Genomic DNA, 14,168 nt, shown 5'->3' with positions numbered 1-14,168 from the left:
CAGTTATAGAGAAGTCAAACAGACCAGCTTGATGGGATCCATAATAAGACTCACCATTGACTTTTCAATAAAAGTAATGGAAGCCAGAAGATAATGAACTGCATTTTCAAAATGCCAGAAGACAGTAACTGTCAACCTAAAATTCTATAATCAATGCTAACATCTTTAAGGAATTAGGATATTCATAGACTAAAACAAGAGAATCTGTTGTCAGTAGACCCACTGATCTTGTTTAATAGATTCCACTAATGGAAATATTAAAGGAATAATGGTTACCTCTAGGTAGGAAGACAGTCATAGTGATTGGGACGGGATATGAGGGGGTTTTTGGGTGCTGGCAAAATTCTATTTGTTGACCTAGGTCGTGGTTACAGGTAAATTTACTCTGAAATGATTCAATGAGATTTAGTCTTATGATGTGCACTTTGTGTGGATAAATTGAACAAAGAGGATTAATTAATTTGATGTTGATTTGAATAAACTACCAAGAGAGCAACAAAGGAAATAAAGAGATGGATACAATGAAGAAGTTTAGAGACACAGAGGGTAGAACATCCAGTAGAAGTTATGGAAGGAGAGACTTGAGAGGTAAGAGAGAAGCCAGAAGCCTCTATAGCGTGCTGGGAAAAAGAAAAAAAAAAAAAACTGCCAACCTAGAATTTTAAACCATGGCAACTTACCTAACAAATACGAGAGAAATAAAGACACTGCATTCATTCATTCACACACTGTTTTCCAACAACTGTTATTGGGACACTTACACTGTCTAGATACAGGGACATGGTATTAATGAGAACAAGTAAAGCCCCCACTCTCAGAGTTCTGAGGTCAGAAGCTTGAAGTGAAGTGAAGTTCATGGGGCAAAAGGAAGGATGTCAGCAGGTCTGGTTCCTTCTAAATTCTCCAGGGGAAATCTGTTTCTTGCCCCCTCTGGCTTCTAGAGTCTGCCAGCATTCACTGACTTACGGCCACATCCCTCCACTCTGCTCAGCCATCACACTGTTCCCCCCTCACTCTGACTTCTAGAGTGTCCCTTTTATAAGGGCCCTTGTGATTACATCAGGCCCACCCCGATAGTCAAGGATAGACTCTCCATCTCAATATCCTTAACTTAATCACACCTCCCAAGTCCCTTTTGTCACATAAGGTAACACTCACAGTTCTGAGGATTAGGAGGTGGACATCTTCAAAGAGCCACTATTCTAAGCCTACCCCAGTTTGTATGCATTTTTATTGGATTTTACTGCAGAGTTAAATTGTTGGAGTATTAGATATTTAGTACGTTCAGCATTACTAGACAATGCCAAGCAGTGTTTCTACATTGTCCCTTCCATCGACAGTGGGTCACTTACACATCAACACTCGATATTGTCAGTCTTCTTAGTTTTAGCTATTCTGGTGGGTGTATATTGCTATTTCATTGTTTCATTATTTTAGCTTTTATTAAAGTTAGTTTTCATTTACATTTCCCTAAAAATTAATAAGGTTGAGCTTATTTCATATGTTTAATGGCCATTTAGATACTCTCTTTTGTGAAGTGTCCATTAAGTCTTTTGCTTATGTTCCCATTGAGTTGCAATATTTTCCTTACTGATTTGTAGAAGTTCTTTACATTTTTTTGCATATAAACCCTTTGTCAGATATATGTATTGAAAACATTTTCTCCCATGCTGGGTCTTGCTTTTTCAATATCTAATGGTATCTTTTGATGAAAGTTCTTCATTTTAATGTATTTCAATTTGTCATTTTTCTTCCTTTTTGGTTAATATTCTTGGAGGTAATGTATAAACAATTTTTGCCTACTTCAAAGTTATGTAACCATTCTTTGATGTTTTCCCTTAGAAACCCACATTTTCAAAAGATTTCTCTGGCTGGTATGTGGGCAAGAGTCTTAGATAAACTGTATCAGTTAGGAGATTGCTGGTATAGACTCCACTGCTCAAAGATATCAGTGTCAAAGTCTCAGTAATTCTCCTGGATTTACTTTGTGGCCTCAGTGGCTGCTGAAATTCTTGCTAACACATCCACATTACAGGCTTTAAGATGCAGGAAGAGGCAAGAGAAAAATGTTCTTCCCAGATGTATCACCTCCAAGGAGCTTCTTCCCCTAAAGACAACTCTGGCATCTCCTCGACCCCTTCATTGCAATAGATGTGAGGAATTGTAATTTTTTATCTAGTTATTTTGTCACTTTAATATAGTTAGGATACAATTTGTTAACAGAAGAGGAAAGGCTAGATCTTTGGTAAGTAACTAGCAGTATTTACTGAGAGGAAGAACAGAAGCAGGATGATCAGCTGGCAAGCTGTTCCCATCACCTGTGTGAAGAGGACCAGGATGACAGTGGTAGAAGCTGTGAAAAGTGGTTGCATTCTGCAGATATTTTGAAGAGCTGATGGGATTGACTGATGAACATTTAAAGACTATAATAGTATGACTAATAGCTCTTTGCAGAAAGTACTACTAACAAATCTACTTTGTAATAAAGCAATTGGAAACAGGAAAGAAGTAGATGGAACATTAAACTCAGAGAAAAGACAATGTTAAACCCTTGACTAATTTGGAGAATAAAAATGATGGAATAGAATTTAAAAATCATGTAAGTAGAAAAATTAAAAATTTCCAAGATCCTTATATTATTCAAGAGGAGAGCTGATAAAGGCTATTAGAGTAAAAATGAAGGGGAAACTTACTTTGTCAGGGATGAAAAAGAAGGGAAAGGGTATTTTAGAGAGGTAAACTGTCATGTACAAATGTGCAGAGCCCTGCAGGAATCCTGCAGGTTTTGAAAAGGGCAACAATGTGGCACATGACTGGATCCCAGCCCTCCTGAATGGTGCTGAGGCAGACGAGGCTGCAGCTGGGGCAAGAATTAGGGGATAGATTGTGTAGGGTTATTTCAGGAGATTTCTAGGAGTCTACACCTCATTTCTTTGACCAATGAAGAGCCATTAAATGTTTTGTTTTAAAAAGCACAAGTGGTATGACTTAAACTATGCTTTAACACAATTATTTTTTAAATATAAATATAATATAAATATGCTGTAGATATAGAAAGTGAAATTAACAAAACAGTTAAGTAACTATTGTAAAAATCAAGTATAAGGTGACAATTAAGTATTTCAACTCAAGGCACTGTGTTATGTCCATCTATTGAGTAAGAAAAATGAATGACTTTGTCCCTAGATTCAGGGAATTTATAAAGGCAAGTTGCTGGTGGTTGTAGAGAGAACTGAAAGGAAGTGAAGGATGTCAGACACTAGAGGCAAAGAATCTTTGGAGCTCAAAAAGTGCCAGATAATGCTTCTAGTAGTTGGTTTTCCTGCACCTCCTTAGCCCCTCCCCAACACACACATGCACACACACACACACACAATGTCCCTATCCATTGTTTGGCTTGTGTGTTGTTGCAAAAATGTCATCAGCAAGAGAAAACACATTTGGGGTTAGAATTTCACGCTGTATGTTTAAACTAGAGCATTTCTTATTCATTGAAAATGGCAACACATCAAATTTCTAAAACCAAGCCAATAAATAATGAGTAATACTTTATGGACTTCTAAACATGTTTCTTCCTCATATTGTCTTTCTCTACCAAATTACCCAAAAGAAAGCTATCATAGACAGAATTAGAATGTGTGAAGCCTCCATATGGCTGTTGTGGCTTTTTGTGGTATAGCTGTAGAGCTGAATCTCAATTCTGCCTCTAAGGTTAGAATCAGTCCCAACTAGCACAACTGAATCTTTTTCTCTCCCGTATCCCAATCTATTCTAGCATGTATCGTTTGCTTGAAAGATAAATGTCTCATACTGCAAGGAGCACAGATGTGCCTCTCTTTCGCAGCTATAATGATGAAAAACTCCTGAAAGCAATTATTTTGTGAATGGATTTTACGGAATGCCAACTCATGCTGCAGAACTAATTCATCCTTCTGTTAACAACAAGCATTCACCCAAATGTTCCCCCACCTGTCAGAATAAGTATAATAACAAATACAAGATTTGAGAAAAACAATGTATTTACCCAGTTCTATAGCAGTGTTCAATCATAGTAATATTATGGATTTTTATGAGGAAAAACCATTAGATTTTATAACATTGCAGTATATCACAATCTAGACCATTGTACTGTTAACAGTATTTCAAAGAAGCAATCTTGTTATGAAGGTTGTTCCAACCTCAGGAAAAGTAAAATTTCTAACTTATGAAACGTACATACCTTGAGGAGCTGGGTATTTCATTATTGACCCTTTGTTGGTCTGATGTTTTATTTATAACTAAAGACTTAAAGAAGCAAAATAAGAAGCTTTACTGTTGGTATAAAAAGTTTAAAAAAAAAACCTTAATGCTTTCTATTATATTTGGGGTTGTCTAAACTCTGGGTTTTCTACCTAGTGAAAAATCAGAAAAATTCTTGAGACTCATTCTCTACAAAATGGACAGTCTGGCAAGAGAAGCCTGGAGAAAACCAGAGATCTAGTACAGAAAAGGAGGGATATTTATTGATTAACAGTAGTTGCCTTTTAAACGTTTTTATTTTTGGTAATAAATAGCACAACATCCAAAAAAAAAAAAATCAATTACATATCCATCACCTCCAAGATAATCACTGTAGAAGCACCCTTCCTTTTGTACCTCCCATCTAAAAGGAAACAACTTCCCCTCTGACATCCAAGGTTAGTCCCTCTTTTTTAGTGTTCTGTGGCTGCTGGAACACATTACCACAAACTCAAACAAGAGAAATGTGTTCTCTCCTTGCCGCTTCCAGCTTCTGGCGACTCCCCGTGTTTCCCCGCTGAAGGCTGCATCCCTTCACCTTCTCTTCTTCTGTGTGTCTGTCTTGAAATTCTCTCAACCTCTCTCTTATAAAGATACACATGATTGTCTCGAGAGCCCACCCGGATCATCCAAGGTAAACCTCTCAGGAGACTTAACTTTATCACACCTGAACTGTATCACAACAGAAAGGCGTGCTCACAGATTCCAGGGAATTGGTGTGGACGTCTTTTTCAGCCTACCACACCATCGACCTGTGATTTCATCCCACACTTCTCTGCTCTGCTGAGATTTCCTCCCTCCGGTTCCCACCCTTCCCCTCCGCCGCCGCCTCCCTTTCGCGTGGATCTTTGACTCCTCCCCCTCAGTGGCTTCCTCCCTCATCACAGAATCGCACTGGATTAATTTATTAGGGCCGCCATAACAAAGTCCCACAGACCGGGTGGCTGAAACAACCGAAATTTATTTTCTCACAGTTCCGGAGGCTAAAAGTCTGAAAGCAAGGTGTTGTCAGGGTTGATTCCTTTGAGGCCCCTCTCCTTGGCTAATAGACGTCTGTCTTCTCTTTGTCCTCACCTGGTCTTCAGTCTGTGTATTTCTGTCTCCTGATTTCCTCGTCTTGTAAGGACACCAGTCCTATTGGATTAAAGGCCCACCCTAACAACCTCATTGTAACATAATAACCTCTTTTAAGACGCCCATCTCCAAATAAAGTCACATTCTGAGGTTAAGACTTCAGCCTATAAATTTGGGGCGAACACAATTCAGCCCATAGCACAGACCACTCTTTCCCATTCTGGAAAATAACAGTAACAACAAAAACTTCCCTTCTACAGAACTACTCCCTCAAGGCACCGGCTGTATCGGACATTTACTTACCATCAAATATCCTGGGCTCCTCCACACTTCCTGGCCCTCTTGCTATAAGGTGGAGCCTTGGGACTAATTTTCAGTAGGCAGTATGCAGTTCTAATGGACCGGCTGGGGCTTGTACTATGAAAATGTGAATATAAAAAAGAAAAGTAATTTCACTTTAGAATCACAGTCTCACAAGACTGGCAATAAACGCATTATAATGTTCGTCTCACAAAAAGCAGTTTCTGTGATACTCTCAGCTGCATTTTGTTCTCATGCTGTCCACTTTCATCAATGGAGGCTACAAGAAATAGCTTTATGAAGTCCACTAGGACATTTTACCGTAGGGAAACTATTTAGTCTACCTCTAAAAGTCTTCGCTTCCTGAGAGGGGCCCTTTCCATCTGTATCAATGATAATCTTGTAATTGACATATTTGGTGGTTTGTTTTGTATTTGTTTTGCTTAAAGTCATATTTGGGATGCAAGTTACATAACTAGAATGTAAGCTCAACAAAGGTAACAACTACAGCTGCCTTAGTCATGTATGCATCCCTATACCTAGTACTGGTGCTAAATAAACATTTATTCAATAAATGAGTAAGCCAGCTTTACAGGGTTATATGGCCTGGCTATCCGCATTGTTATTTTTTTCACTCCGATCTTGGGTTTCTATTTTTACTTGTATTTCCCTGCACCTGATTATTTTTTATTTATCCTTCATGAAATAATTTTCTGTATCAATAGTTATGGAGTGTACTTTCTCTAAATTATGATGCAGATGTTGTGGAAGTTATAAAAATATCTTCAATAAACATTTAATTGAAAAAAAATTATCTCAGTTGATAAATATTGCTTCCACAGACCTGATAAGTTTTGAATGGTGAAGGGCTAGGAGCAGCCCTAGCAAGAGACTGTCCGTATGCATTTTTACATCATCAGCAGTCATCACAGAATGGGTTAAGGTAGCAGGTCTCAAAACGTCAGTCAGAAACCTCTAGTATCCCCAAAATCTTTCGGGGGGAATGTGAGGCCAAAACTATTTCCCAAATAGTACTAAGACAGTTGTGTTTTTCACACTTTTTTTCTCATGAATGTATAGTAAAGTTTTCCAGAGACTACATGATGTGTGATAGCATAACAAACTGAATTCAGAAGCTAGCTGCCTTCTATTAAGCCTGTTAGAAAGAAAACAAAAAACCAAAATGAAGAGCAAGTTTGAATATACCTCTAGGCCAAAAACTTACAGTCATATAACCAAAGTTCAAAATTGTTCTGATTTCCCTGAAATGCTGACTCTGACCTTAAACAAAACTTAAGTTTCCCTCAAATCAGCATCACCTTATAGCTTCCTAGCCAATCAAGTGAACATATAAATATACAAATCACCTTATACAGTGCTATTACCCTAAAAGAAATGTAAGGTTCTAGTTACCAATCCCAATAGGAAACAATGCTTTATAAACTTTATAAAGCCAACCTTTTACCACTTTAAGTTTTGAAGTCTCCCTGTTCACAAATAGTTTGCTTCTCACTCAATAAAATATTTATATCGAGTAAAGTTCTCTGAATTTTATTTTGACAAGCCAATTTTAAAAGATTTGCAAAAACATAAAACAATGCCACTCTTCTCATTAATTTTTTTGTTCTAGGAGACTGGATAATTTCACAACAAGTATATTATTTATGTTAACAGGGATTTACTGCAGTCATTTTCAGTAACTATTTTATTTTATTTCCATTTTAATTTTTAACATGGTAGATCTTGTTAGATGTAACCCATATATGGAAGCTCTCCTTGGGAGATCTTCAAAATGTTTAAGAACACAAACATTTCCTAAGACCAAAAAGTGAGAACCACTAGGTTAAAAGAAGGAGCTCCTTCCTCTACGTAGCAGGAAAACAAAATCAAAAACAAATGTCCTCTCTTTCACTACTCCTTTGGACCACTAGTCCCAGGGAACACTCATGATGTCACAATTTAGCACCATCTTGGAACACAAAAAAAATGCCCAGTAGAATGAAAGGAATCTCAGTAATGGGTACACAGATAGACAACATATAGGTCTAGAGATACAGCTCCAAAGTTTGTTTTCTCTTTTCACTTCCATCTGACATTTACTCCAAGTCTAAACCAGAATTACCTTCCCTGAATTCCTGTCTACTGAGAAATTAGGATCTCTATCTGATTCTCCTGGCACAATGCCCCATTCAGAGAGACTTCTGACATACTAGATTGGCGACACTTTTATTTCTGATGCCACTGCCCACAGAGCATTTTACATGAGGCTATTTCTCAGAGATATGGCCTTGCTCTAGAAATGGTAAATATATTTCATAGTAAGTGCCAACTCTGATATATTGTTAGTGGTTGGCTGGAACATTGTTTGAGAAGAAATCGGAGGCATTTCCAGGCTTAGCAAGACAAATGCCATCATTGATTAGTGGTCTTCCCTGGGTGCTAGAAAGAAGTGTTAGCTTGTGTGCCATGTATTTGCTGACCCTATGAAATCAATTGGAAGTACTATGGTCAAACAGATGCAGAGCAAGACAATAAATGTTTAGTCAGTGTAAAAATTACATAGAAACATAGTTACTATGATGAATAATAATAACAGATATCAGCAATAATATCTCCCTCATAAAAAAAACTCCATCTGCTTAAAATACAAGCATAAATTTTCAGATTCAAAGAAACTAATTTACAAGAGCAGGAGAATTGAAGTTTTGCAATAACACAGCCTGTTTATGTACATACTGAAGACATTTCTACCTTTCATATAAACTAGAATAGATGCCAACTACCCTTGATTTTGGCACTTTAAGAGCTGGGCCAGAAGTTACTTTCAGAAACATCCTCCTCAGAATGGAATTTAGGAAGGTAAATTTTAGGGATGCCAGCTGTGGCTCTTGACAACTTCCAGATGTTGTCACTGCTGCTGCGATAGTGTGGCATCTGCTGCAAGTCCTCGATTTCTTTACAACATGTCATCTTGCTGGTGTAATTAATAATTAATACATGGAGAAAGAAGGAGGAGGAAATTGAGAGAGGAGAAGGGGCAAGAGATAAAGAAGAAACCAGAGAGAGAAAGACAATTATGTGTCTTTAAGTGTATGATATTAAGTGTATGATATCACTTATACGTGGAATCTAAAAAATTTTTTTAAAACTCATAGATACGGAGAATAGACTGGCAGTTGCCCGAGAGGTAAGGGTTGGGAGTTGGTGTAGTGGGGGAAGGTGGGAAGGAGAAAGCCTTAAGTTTTTCCTGGAGATCTGAGCCAGTCTGACTTTTCCCTTGCTTGGCAGGAAGCAGACACTATATTTCTTTAGAGAATGTTCCTATGACTATTAACTCTGTATACCACTACCTTAGCACTGATACAAGCTGGCACTATATTCCTTTAAATAGTGTTTTGTTGGTGAAACATAAAAATTTTCAGCTCCATTGAGAACAAAGCCCAAGCACTGACAAAAGCACTAACTTGTTCCTTGTGATTTTGCTTTTTTGTCATTTTGCCTGGGAGTTATACTGTGGAGACGTGTACACAGGAAAGCAAGTGCTGCCTCGAGCTAATAAATCTGGCTCTAAATACAGCACTGTGAAAGAATTGGGGAAAAAAAAAAGCAAAACCTGAAAAGACTAATATAGAATTTGCTCCCTTGGAAACAAAAGAATGCTTAGTGCTTTTAGAATAAATATATATATTTGCAGCACAATTTTCACAAAAGTGTGGCTCTAAAATGAAATTCTGACAATATACTCACAAATAACACAAGTGAGGAATAAACTGGGGGGCATGACTATATAGAGAGAATTTTATAGTTTAAAAAGCATTTACATGTATTTTAATCCATAGGTCAGACTACAGAGATTATGTACCAAAGACAGTGATGTGAACCAGAAGCAATGCTGGTTATTGATTTACTGATGAGTTGAAAGGTCACAGTGAGCAGACACTTGCTCCCTCACCTCCCAACAAAAACTACAAATATCAAAATGAGATGTTAAGCTTCATTTTGGAATAAGAATACAAAAGAAAAAATATACTAAAGAAGGACATATTCTAAAATAAATAATTAAATAGATGGCTTTGTAGGATCTAAATAAAGAAAAAGGTGATTGTTAGAAAACAGTATGAGTTCCCTTAAGAATAAATCTTGAAAAATTTACCCCTCCTAAGATTAATAAATTTGAATTCTGAAATTCCAGAAACAAAGTGTCATTAAATGATCTTCCTCTAAACAAAAGGATAATATGATATTTAAGATAATTATACTCAAAGGTACATGTTAATTCTTTTATAAAATAAATGAATCACACTGTTAGATATTCCTAAATTCCCCTCTGGCTCTAAAATTTTTTAAATCTAGGATCCTATTGTATGAACGTCACTGCTTATCACAGGTATATGTCGTTGATTCTCTCTTAATCAATTTTGTTATTCAGCTGCATAAAGACTTAATCATATTTATCAAATTTACAGATGACAGATGATGGCAGAAATACAAACGTTGACTGACACAGTCAATCTCTGAAATAATCTCATCCAGTTAGAATAGTTTGTGCTGCTTGGTATCTCCAAGGTACACAACAAACCCCGGCATATAGTAGACCTCAAACACTATTTGTTGAAAGAATGAATGAATAGGTCAAAACTAACAAGGTGAAATTTATCAAATAAAGTTAATTTGTTCAGGTACAGAATAGACTAAATTTAGTTTGATAGCAATTTAGATAAATATGAGTTAGATACAGTTCATTACCAGCTCAATTTAAGCCAAGAGTCCAATTAACAGAAGTATAATACCTAGGGAAATTTATCTAACTGTCATCTGCTCTAGTCAGACTATGTGTAAAATACCAAATTCCTTCTGGGCATCACTTCCTAAAGCTGACATTGGCAAACTGGAGTTTAACAAGAGAGGGTGGCCAGGATGTTTAGAAGTCTGGAAATCTTGTCAGGAGATATAATCAAAGGATTTGAGATGTTTAACTTGGAAAAAGAAAACAGGAAGGACATGCTTTGAATGTTTGGAGAGTTGTCATGGGAAAGATATATGTGAGTCATTCTGTGAATCACCCAAGGAAAGAATATGGAAGCTCCAGGGAGACACATCATGCTTTAGTATAACGAAGGTATTTCTAACAGTTAAATCTGTCCCAGACTGGATTAATCTACCCTGCAAAGAAGGGAACGCTTCATCACTTTAAGTGTTCAAGCAAAAAGTACATAATCTGCCAGGGCCTTGCAGAAAAATCCTTACTGTGGCTGGGTATTAGCATGGATGATCAGAAGAGCCTTCCTGCCCTGATAGTCTCTGATTCTATGACCCCCAAGTGATTTGCTGCCCCTCTTCAACATCATCATCTCTCTTTTCATTAATTTATCTTCTTTTCATTTAATACCTGATAAATTCACTTTGTTCTTTCTCCCGTCACTCTCATTTGCTCTTGAGGTAGGCCTACAATCTGACTTTCATTGCAACCATCGCAGGGGAAAAAAAAAATCCCTCTTTAAAGTCACAACTTCTTTGCTCTAAAAGCCAACGGGCTTGCATTTATTTACACTTTCTTTGATTGTGAAAAGGTATTATTAACTATTCCATTCCCTATAATGTATTGCTTCCCTTATTTCTGTTTCTTCAATTTCACCTTCTTTTCTACTGATCTTTTTCTCTACTTCCACCCATGAATCATAGCAGTTTCCTAAGGCATTGATGCTCTCTACGTATAGGATTATACTGTCACTTTTGGTGGTGGGATTAAGGTGATTGTTAAATCCCTAACTACAACAAGATAATGTCAGCTGTGTAACACTGTCTACGTCTTCGAAATCTCTCTATAATGAAAATAGTAAATACTGATTTGCTTGAAAATACCCATTTTGCAGTTGTTTAGTTTTATTTTCGTAGTTAAGTTGGAGGAAGTTTATCTTGGAGGAACTTTATAGGATCACATCTCATATCAGATCAGTGAAACCATCAATCCACATTACAGATGTCAGAATAGTTTATTAGCCTTTGAAATTAAGATGAATCTAAGTGTCACAATCACGTACCTAGTGTAGCTGAAAAGACCTTGAGTCCTTCCCACATAATGTACATGTCAAAATTTGACTTAAGTTTGTAGTCACAAAAACTGTTAGAAAATTTTCTAGAAAATTGAAGCTCTGTGTTTCAAGTCTACACAAAGTTCGGTCTTAAAAGAAATCTCTCAAATGTTCAGTAGCCACTTGAGCTGTTTACCATTATTCTATCAGGTAATGTATCAGATGTTGGCCAACAATGAAATACTCCCCAAATTCTTATCCCCCATTCAAAATAACTGAAACTGTAGTTGGGCTATGTGGTCACTAGGTGGAGGTGGTTGCTTTGAGTCTCACAATCTCAGAGTCTGAATATATGTGTATGTATCCTTATCAAAGGTCTAAACCAGAGCTGTCCAACAGAACTTTCAGGGAAGATAAAATTGTTTTTTCATACCGTCCCATGAGATAGCCATGAACCTCACGTGGCTATTGAGCACTTGAAAGCTGCTAATTGTGACTAGCAGACTAACACTTAAATTTTATATATCTATTTTTTAAGACTTTATTTTTTTAGAGCAGTTTTAGCTTCACAGCAAAATTTCGAGGAAGTAGAGATTTCCCTTATAACACCAGCCCCTATACACATATAACTTCTCCATTATCAGCATTCCCCCACCAGAGTAGTATATGCTACAATTGATACTATACATCAACACATCAGAATCACCTAAAGTCCACTAGTCTACATAATGGCTCACTCTTGGTGTTGTATTTTCCATTGATGTGACCTAGTATGAATGACAAGTGTTCACCATTATAGTAGTATATAGAACATTTTCACTGCCATAAAAAGCCTCTGTGCTCCACCTATTCATCCCTCCTCCCTTCCCAACCCCTGGCAACCACTAATCTTTTTTATTGTCCCCACAGTTTTGCCTTTTACATAATTCCATGCTGTTGGAATCATACTGTATGTAGCCTTTCCAGATTTCACTTAGTAAAATGCATTTAAGTTTTCTCCATGTCTTTTCATGACTTGCTAGCTAATTTCATTTTAGTGGTGAATAATATTCCATTGTCTGGATGTACTAAAGCTCATTTATTCATTCACCTTTTAAAAGAAATCTTAGTAGCTTCCAAGTTTGGGCAACTATGAATAAAGATCTGTGAGCAGGTTTTATGTGAACATAAGTTTTCAACTCCGTTGGGTAAATACTAAGGAGCATGATTGCTGAATCACATGTTAAGAGTGTGTTTAGTCTTGTAAGAAAGTACTGTACTATTTTGCATTCCCACCAGTGAATGAGGGTTCCTACTGCTTCACATCTTCACCAGCATTTGATGTTGTCAGTGTTTCATATTTTGGCCATTCTAATATGTGTGTAGTGGTATCTCATTGTTTTAATTTGCATTTCTTTGATGACATATGATGTGGAGCATCTTTTCATATGCTGCTTCGCCATCTGTATACCTACTTTGTTAAAGTCCTTGGTCCATTTTTTTACCTGGCTTTTTATTTTCTTATTGTTGCATGTTAAGACTTCATTTTGGAAAACAGTCCTTTACCAGAAGTGTTTTTGCAAATATTTACTTCCATTCTGTGGCTTGTCTTCTATTTTCTTGATGTGGACTTTTGCCAAGTAGTTTTTAATTTTAATTAAGTCTAGCTTATCAATTATTTCTTTTATGTATTGTGCCTTTCGTGTCCTATCTAGAAAGTTATTGATGTAGCGGAAGTCATCTAAACTTTCTCCTGTAATCTCCTAGGAGTTTTATAGTTGCATTTTACATTTAGGCCTGTGATGCATTTTCAGTTAATTTTTATGAAGAGTGTAAGGTTTATGTCTAGAATTTCTTTGCATGTGAATTTCTAGTTGTTCCAGTACCATTTGTTGAAAAGAATATCTTTGCTCCATTAAACTGCATTTTTTTTTCCTCTGTCACAGATTAGTTGACAATATATATGTGGGTTTATTTCTGGGATTTTGTTGTTTCATTGATCTATTTGTCTACTCTTTCACCAATACCACACTGTCTGTACTGTAGCTTTGTAGTAAGTCTTAAATTCAGGTAGTGTCAGCCCTTCACTTTTGTTCTTCTTCAGTATTCAATATTGTGTTGGTTATTCTGGGCCTTTTGCCTCTCCACATAAACTTTAGAAACAGCTTGTTGACATCCACAAAATAATTTTCTGGGATTTTGACCGAGATTGCACTGAATCTACAGATCAAGTTGGGAGGAACTGACATCTTGACAATATTGAATCTTTCCATGAACTTGGACTATCTCTCCATTTATTTAGTTCTTCTTTGATTTCATTCATTAGAGTTTACAGTTTTCCTCATGTAGATCTCATGCATATATTGTTTGATTCATACCTATTTCATTTTGGGGGTTACTAATGAAAATGGTATTGTTTTCAATTTCCAGTTCCACTTGTTCATTGCTGGTATAATCTTAACCTTAATTAATTTAAATTTAAATAGCTTTATATGTCTAATAGCT

At 36.6% G+C, this 14,168-nt stretch overlaps 1 long non-coding RNA gene across 4 annotated transcripts in view; it reads right to left on the bottom strand.

The window, feature by feature from the left end:
• LOC106729935 overlaps window positions 1–14,168 on the bottom strand; it is a 303,006-nt gene that overhangs the window by 286,940 nt on the left and 1,898 nt on the right. For all 4 annotated transcript variants that reach the window (XR_004321765.1, XR_004321764.1, XR_004321766.1 and 1 more), the window contains one exon: window positions 5,656–5,769. This is a non-coding gene — a long non-coding RNA (uncharacterized LOC106729935). The remainder of the gene's footprint in view (window positions 1–5,655; window positions 5,770–14,168) is intronic.

Source organism: Camelus ferus, chromosome 8, assembly GCF_009834535.1.
Source record: "Camelus ferus isolate YT-003-E chromosome 8, BCGSAC_Cfer_1.0, whole genome shotgun sequence".
NCBI classification, from domain to species: domain Eukaryota; kingdom Metazoa; phylum Chordata; class Mammalia; order Artiodactyla; family Camelidae; genus Camelus; species Camelus ferus.
The sequence above is the reverse complement of the archived record's forward strand: the minus strand, read 5'-3'. Positions and strand labels throughout refer to the sequence as shown.